Raw genomic sequence first — 8,517 nt, 5'->3', positions numbered from 1 at the left:
TAAAAACTCATCCAGCAAACTAGGATCTGTGCATGTTACTCTACATAAACACTATCTCAATAAAGCACTGGGGGAAAACCCCCAAGCTCCTGGAGCCCACAGTGTCCCAGGGAGACTCAGGGACACCTCGAGTTCTAGCAAACAATCATATAGGCCCCACCTGGTGCTTTGGAGGTGAGTCACGGTGAGTCCAACCCAAAAAGGAGAGCTCCAGGCCCTTTGCTCCCACTCTGTAGTGGGCGGGGGGGGGGGGGGGAGGGCATTGTCAGCCTAATTAAGACAGTAGGGAGGCATCCTCCAGAGGAAGTGCCAGGGCATGGTTGACCTCAGCAGCTCCACCTGGTCACCTTGCAGTCACCAGGACCCATTTCCCAGCACCCAGCTCCAATCTTAAGGAGGCAAGGGGCAGCCCTAGGCAAAGCTCCTTCTCAGAGCTCTGTTATTCAAGATCCAGACATTGATCAAAGCTCTGTCTTTGTTCTCTGCTCTGCAGCGATAAAGAGCTCTTCAGAATGTGAGTCTGCCCCTTTACACACATTAGGTGGCCACTATAAAAAGAGCAGAAAATGACAAGTGTTGGAGAGGACGTGGAGCAACAGTGCTTATGCACTGTTAGTGGGCACGTGAAATGGGGAGGGGCTGCTATGAACAATGCAGTGTAAGTGCCTGGTGTTAGCTTTTTTGATTTTCAAAGATGATCCATGTCCTAGAAACATATTGCCAGCCATGTCACAGCTTCTAGCTAAACAGTTAGACAAGCACCCAGACTGCCCCCACCCATTAAGTTCCCTTTGTACTGTTACCGAAGACCGAAGACTGGAGAAAAACAAAGCCACGCATAAAGAAAGGGAGTTACATTTTATTATTTTATTATGCGCAGGCCCAGAGAAAAATGTGTCTTTCAAATTCTGCCCCCCCCCCCCCCCCACCGCTATAAAGGACACTGTTTCTATTTATATCTTTTCTAGCTCTTTTGTCTCCTAAATTTGGAATGAAACTTCCGGCCTTCTGAGAAAGAAGGCCTGCATGCTGGGAAGGGGCCATGAGACCATCTCTCAAGGCCTGGCCTGGTGTCAGCACTGACAACTCTGTCTGGGGCATAGTCCACGGCCTCTCTGGAATGGGAGTAGTCTTATTTTCCTTATTATTTAAGCAAGCAAGTGTTTACAGAAGCCAAAATAGCAGGGTTAAAATTTCAAACAGCAGTTTTTATATAAGATGGATGCTTCAGTACAAAGCTTTGGGTAACCTAGATAACTGACCTTATGAATGACCCCACTTTTACCTTCTTGCACTCTAATTCCCACCTAACCACCCTGCCTTGGACCTCAATAAAGACAGAACCCTAGTCCCTGATTTCTCTCTCTCTGTCTCTCTCTCTTCCTGCAACCTTGCTGTGTGGCCTCCAGGACTTGTCAGTAATAAACCTGTGCCTTCAGAGTACCCTGATGATTGCTGCTGAGGTGCATCTTGCAATCACAATAAGAACCACAAGGGCTTTTTTGCCACCACATTGGCTCTGATTAGGGAATTGTCTGTGGGGGCTCAGCGCAGGTAGGATGGGGCCAGGTGAGTGCCCCAGGCCTTTCTAGCCATTCGGTTGAAACTATCCAATAAAACAGCATGGCAGTTCCTTCAAAAAACTAAACATAGAATTATCCTATGATCCAGCAATTCTGCTTCTGGATATATACTCTAAAAACTGAAAGCAGGGACTTGAAGAGATATTTGCATACCCATGTTTACAGTAGCATTATTCACAATAGCCAATAGATAAAAGCAACCCAAGTGTCCATTGATAGATGAATGGAATAACAAAATGTATAGACATAAAATGGAATTACTCCTTAAAAAGAAAAGAAAAATTTTTGTAATTTATTAACATTTACTTTACATGAAACAATTTTCAAAGAATACATTAAAAAACCATCTAGCCCTAGCCAGTTTGGCTCAGCAGACAGAGCGTCGGCCCTGGGACTGAGGGGTCCCGGGTTTGATTCTGGTCATGGGCATGTATCTCAGTTGCTGGCTTGATGCCTGGCCTGGTTGGCACACATGCTGGAGGCAACCAATCAATGTGTCTCTCTCACATCAATGTTTCTCTCTCTCTGTCTCTCCCCTTCCCTTCTATTATCTCTAAAAAAGATACTGATTCTATTGAATTACAAATATTGAGAGTGTGAATCAAAAGGGACCACATGCTAACCTGACTAGCTCAAGGAAGGCCAGCTTGGCAACCTTGCAAACTCAGAGACCTAAAGTAACCACAAAGAATGGTCTGAAGTTAACATTTTTTTAATTAAAAATCAGTTTATGGTGGGTAGTCATGTCTTAGGCATCTCACCTGGGAAGATCAACAATTTATTTGGACTATAATGCCCCAGAGATGTACAGAAAATCTTACCTATTTCTCCCAGATATTAAAAGCTGATTTAAATTTCCTAGAGTTCCCACTCTAATCCAGTATGTAGTGATTCATGTTCTAGGACAGTGGTCGGCAAACCGCGGCTCGCGAGCCACATGCGGCTCACGAGCCACGGTTTGCCGCTCTGTTGACTAATGGGTTTGCCGACCACTGTTCTAGGACATTACTAGCCTCTCAAAAGGACACAACTTACCTACTGCAGCAGCTAGCTATAAAAAGACATAAGGTCTCGAAGGATAAGGTTCAGTTTTGCTTGCCTCAAGTAAAATGCTTTGGCCATCTCATATCTAAAGATGGGCTACTGATTAACCCTGAAAGACTTAGAGGAACCCTACCTTTCCCTCTCCCAAAAACAAGAAAGCAGCTTAGAGGATTCCTGGGGTTGACTGGATATTGAAGAAATTGGGTTCCAAACTTTTCATTGATAGCCCAACCTCTATACGACCTATTAAAGTCAGACAAACCCGATCCAATTCAATGGGCCTCCAGGGAAACAAGCTGTAGAGGCTCTCAAGGAACTACTGTCTAAAGCTCCTGCTCTGGGGCATCCAAGCTATAAACTTCCCTTCTTCCTTTTCCCACGTGAAAGTAATGGAAGTGCTTTAGGAGTTCCAGCTCAGAAACACGGAGACCACCATAGCCAGCCGGGGGCAAACCGCGGCCCGCGGGCCGGATCCGGCCCGCTCGGCTGTTCTCTCCGGCCCGCGGAGCCAAAGAGCGGAGGGTTCTCTTGCTCTCCCCTCCGCTCCTTTACTTTGAATTTATATTCGTTCACACAAACACTCCATCCATGCTTTTGTTCCGGCCCTCCGGTCCAGTTTAAGAACCCATGGTGGCCCTCGAGTCAAAAAGTTTGCCCACCCCTGCATAAACCTATAGGGCATTATAGTCAGCAACTAGACTCAGTGGCAAAAGGGCTCCCTCCCCGGCTGTATGAGGTCAGTCTCTGCTACAGCCATGTTATGTGAACAGACAGAAGAGATGATTATGGGCTCTCCTTTAACTATTTATGTTCCTCATTCGGTCAAATCTTTGCTGAATCTCAGACTGGGCTGTTCAGAAGGTTCTTGAGGCCAGGAAGCCCAACCAACAACGTGCCATCAGACTTCACCTGGGATACCTATAGATTTGGGTGAATTCCTTCCTTGTCAAAGGTCCCCAGATATATCGAGGTCCTGGGCCTTCCTCACTTACCTGGCATGGCTGTGTGTAAGCAAGGTACCAGGCTGAATTTTCCAAGGGGTTTTATTGGCTCCAGAAAGTCCTCACCAGAGATAGGACACTGTCCTCGGAAGACTCCAGGGCACCCTCATCCTGTGCTAAGGGGAGGCTCTCCGTCCATGTGGAGAGCACAGCACAGGGTGACAGGCAGGAGGAGAGGTAAACTAGTGAAATCTACAATCTCGGGCCTCACAGCCATAGGACTAGCTCCCTGGCCTTAGCTTCCTCGGTGATAATGACACCGTCAGGAGTGTGTCCCCCTAAAGAGAGTGGCCAAAATCAGAAAGCTGGGGTCAGAGGAGCAAAATCTGGCATTGGATCCCAATGTCCTGGAGAATGTGGGAGAGCCCGACACTCTGGGATGAGGGGACAGAGATGTAAGAATTAGGAAGTTTTTCCTATCAAAGCTATAGTATAGATATTCACTCCATTTCTTTTTTTTTAAATAACCCTTTATTTTGTACTCAAATCCACCCAGGCCTCACTTCCTCGAAAAGACAAAGGCATAGCTCTCCCCCATTTTCTAGTTAAAGTCTAACAGGTAGTCAAAACCACAGACATTTCTGTAGGAGACAAGACATAATTTTGCACCATTTCCGGGCAGGCATTGGAAACAGCCCCCACTTGTAACTTGCGCTGCCCTCCTCATACAAACCCAGCGAGACAAGTTGTCTTCGTTAGGTTGGACCAAACAATTGAATCAATACCCCCTCCCCTGGGAACTGACCTTTAAGCCACTTCACAATGGACATCCCACTTGCCTAGAACACAATCCACTTGCTAAGACCATTATCTCTCCCCTCCGGACTTCCCAGAATCCGGACCTGCACAGAGAATTCTCCGCCCAGAGAAAGTCCCCCTAGAGTCCTTTGAAAACTGCTGACTCCCATCACTGGGGTGCTGGCGCCATTTTGGGGCTCAGCCCATCTGGTATCCAGATGACCTAATAAATTCATAATTCTTTACCCCTTTGGCCTCGTGCGTTCCTCATTCGGTAACCCTAACAGTTTTATCACATCTATTTACAGAGACAGGCTAAGAGAGTTCAGTCACCCAGCTAGTAAGTGGGGAGCCAGAGTTTGAACCCACATCTACTGGTCCCTTGGGACTCTGTGAGCCTCACCACCTCACTCGGGGTGATTGGCTGCTCTCCTAGCACCTCCTGGTATAGGATCCCAGGGGACTGCAGTCATGGGCTCTTCTCTAAACAAGCAACTGGTCTCTGGGCGTACATCAGTCTTTGGTGGACTTAGTCACTGTGAGTCTGTAATCCACCTGTGGGTATCAGGTCTGGGTGAGGGAGGGACTGGACTCTGGTGCATAGTTAGTTTATAGGATTGAGTTACCATGGGTGCCCCTTGGAGGGCTGTTGACCAGCCTTCCCTGCACCCATATATCTGCACCAATCTTCCTGCACATGAGTTGGGCGCATGAGCCCTGTTGCTGTTCCTGGAGTCAGAACTTCAGTGTCTTCTCTCCCCTGAAAAGACAGCTGGAGGGAGGAGGGGGTCTGCCCCAGAGGCCTCATCTCCCTTTGGGAAACCTAAATGGGACCTTTTCCATCTGACTGTTTCCTAGGCAGCTACTGGGTCAGGGACAAGCGGCTGCCCCCCTGCTCCCTCAGCCAGGCCCTCACCTACTTCCTGGACATCACCACGCCCCCAACCCAGCTGCTGCTCCGAAAGCTGGCTCAGCTGGCCACAGAAGAACCGGAGAGGCAGAGGCTAGAGACCCTGTGCCAGGTGAAGTTCAGGGCTGCTGGGTGAGGCAGTGGCAGGGCCTGGAGTTGGGGGAAGCCAGACCTCAGAGCTGGCCTTTCACCTCCAAGTGGGATCCACCCCAGCTGTCCAAAGTGAGACTTGTCAAAGTCAGGTGGGAAGTCAGGCATCCTGTCCCATCCCATTTCTAGGCACAATTGTGTTGAATAAACTGGATTTTTCTGGGTGTCTGCAGGATGCAACCGAAGTCCCCGTCCTTAGAAATTAGCTAGAAAAACAGAGTCACTATGTCTTATTGCTGTATTTCCAAAACCTGGGACAAGCCTGGGACATAGAAAGTGCTGGGGGATGGATGGTGTAAATCAGTGGTCGGCAAACTGCGGCTCGCAAGTTTGACTAATGAGTTTGCTGACTACTGGGATAGGGGCTTAATCACAAGGAGCAACAACAGCCTGTAATTATTGGAATCGAGAGTCTAGGTCAGTGGTCGGCAAACTCATTAGTCAACAGAGCGGCAAACCGCGGCTCACGAGCTGCATGTGGCTCTCGAGCCGCAGTTTGCAGACCACTGGTGTAACTGAATGGATAAATGAGCATAGTGACAGATGGGTAGTTGAATTAATAAATTAATAAGAGAATGCATTAACTCACTTGCAACTTTTTAGGCCCAAGTCTTTGCAAAAGGCACTGGATGTCATTATTACATCATCATTATTGCTAATTATCATGATTCCAGACACTTCCACTGCCATTATCCTCACTAACTTGGCTCACATTTTCTCACTTAATTCTCACAACATGATGCTATTCTCATTTCACAAAGATTGCATATGGGGACAAGATCCCACAACTCTGAAACAAGCACCCAGTCATAGCATCCAGTCAATATTTGAACCCAGGTTTGTATGATTCCAAATGAGATTATAATAAAGATTTGGCTCCTGCCCCAAAATTGCTGACAAGTGTGATCAATGCAACTCACTGGCCTGAATCTTTCCAGGACAGGAAATATTATCTCCTGGTAGTCTTAGCACCCTGAACAGCACCTGGTACTTGTTGAAGGAGGGAATGCACGAGTCAGCTTCCTCATCTGTGAGGTGGGCAAAGTACTAGATAGGATACTTGCAGGGATGAAATGAGAATTCAAGGCCTTGAAGCCGACCCTCTGGTGGCCACACTTGTAACTGCAGCCTGTTGGGTCTTGCAGGGCTCCAGAGAGGCCACATGACCCTGGTGTTAGGGTGCTGGCACCCAGATTTGGACTACCTATTGTTACAGAATTTACCAGGTGACTGAAAAATACACAGGAGTACCGAAGATACAGGAAAAACCCATTTATTTTCAGATGTTTCGCATGTACTAGTACAATGACTCAGGGGAGACTGTTTCTCTCCAAATCCTGAGCAAACCAATATGGAGGAAGCTTTCCCTTTATACCCTTTTAGTTTCTTTGTCACCCAAATATGGATTGGACTTCCGGACATTTTGGGGGCTTTGTAAAAAGCCCTGTGTGTTGAAATGGGGGCCGTGAGACCACACCTAAAGGCCTGGCGCCAGCATTGATAACCCCTCTGGGGGTTGTGTATTGTTCATGGTTTATGGCCTCTGTAAAATGGGTGTACTTAGGTAAACAGGTCTTGTAAGATTAGATAATTAAGGAAGGGGCAGTGACTAGACTATAAGTTAACAGGAATGTGCATTAAGGATACAGAGTCAAGCTGCTAGCACTACCTGCCCCCGCTCTCCCAATGTCTTATTTTCCTTATCACTATAAGGGGGGAGATATTGGAAATGGCCCGGAAGGGGCTGCTGCATGGGGTGCACACAGCCTATTCTCGCCTGCCTGGCCAGCCCAAGGTAATGGGGCAATAGCCCGTGCAGTGGGAGGAGCATTAAAAGCACAGACTATGGTGGGTGCCCTGGCTCCCCACACACACGCCCCTCACATCTCTGAGCCTTCATCTGCTCAGCTCTAAAATGTAGGCAGTTACACTGTCAGAGCGATGCTGGGAAGCTCTTCCATTCACTCTTCCAGGAGAAGAGACAGGCCCTGAGACCTTCAGGACTAAGTCAGGGCCACATGGTGGGTTAATCCCTGGGGCACAGCCAGCTAAAGGTCCTCTCCCAGATACACAGCTACCTGGAAGAGGTGGTCCAGGCCGGCTCTATGCACAACCACAGCCAGGCTGGAAGATGGCCACTGCACCCACCATGACCCCTTGTGCTTAGGGAGTTGGGACAGACTCTTGGCGCCTCCAAATGAACTTGTCCTGTGAGGGATCTTCCCAGAACCAGTGCTCCGTGCCCCATCACTGGGAGTCTGGATTGATTTCTGGACTTGAATGTCACTAGGGAGCCAGGGCTGTGTGCCCTGCTCTGCATTGCAGTGGAGAGCCCACAGTCTGCACTGAGAGAATCCCTTTTCTGGGGTGTAGGCAGGTGGGCCTCAGAGCCTGGGCAGGGCAAGTGGCTTGATTGATGCCTCTTTGAAGCATGGTGAATGCAGAGTTCATCCAGTACCCCACTGGACCACCAGCTCCTCAAGGGCAGGGCTGTGACCACCATTCATCTCTCCAGGACAAGCCCAGCCTTGGGCTGGGCAGGGTGCCAGTGCACCTACTCATGTTGAGCCTGGTCCATGTGCAAAGTCCTGCCTGGGAGGATGCTCAGCCTGCAGCGCATGGCACCCCCTCACCACCTCCCGATGGCCAGCAGGCCTGACTGCACGCTTGACTGCCCTCCCCACCCAGCAGCAGGGGCCTGGCCTCACCATCTCTTCTGCTTTCAGGTCTACGTTCAAGACATCCTTCAGGAGCAGCTGGCCGACCAGGTGCTCCACCAGGAGCAAGGCCACCTCTATGTCTGTGGGGACGTGCGCATGGCCCGGGATGTGGCCCACACACTGAAGCAGCTGGTGGCTGCCAGGCTGAGCCTGAGTGAGGAGCAGGTCGAGGACTATTTCTTCCAGCTGAAGGTATGGCAGCCGGGGTGCAGGCTAGGATGCAGGTCAGGGGCCTGGGCCAGGGAGCCAGGACCAGGGGAGCCAGGCTCGGCACAGTCATGAATGTCTAAGGACTCCTAGAGGTGGCGGAGGCCAGAGCTGGAGGGGCTGTCAGAGGCCTGACTGTGCAGCCGGGTCTGATTGCTCAGATA

This window comes from Plecotus auritus, assembly GCF_963455305.1.
Source record: "Plecotus auritus genome assembly, chromosome: 7".
NCBI classification, from domain to species: Eukaryota; Metazoa; Chordata; class Mammalia; order Chiroptera; family Vespertilionidae; genus Plecotus; species Plecotus auritus.
The sequence above is the reverse complement of the archived record's forward strand: the minus strand, read 5'-3'. Positions refer to the sequence as shown.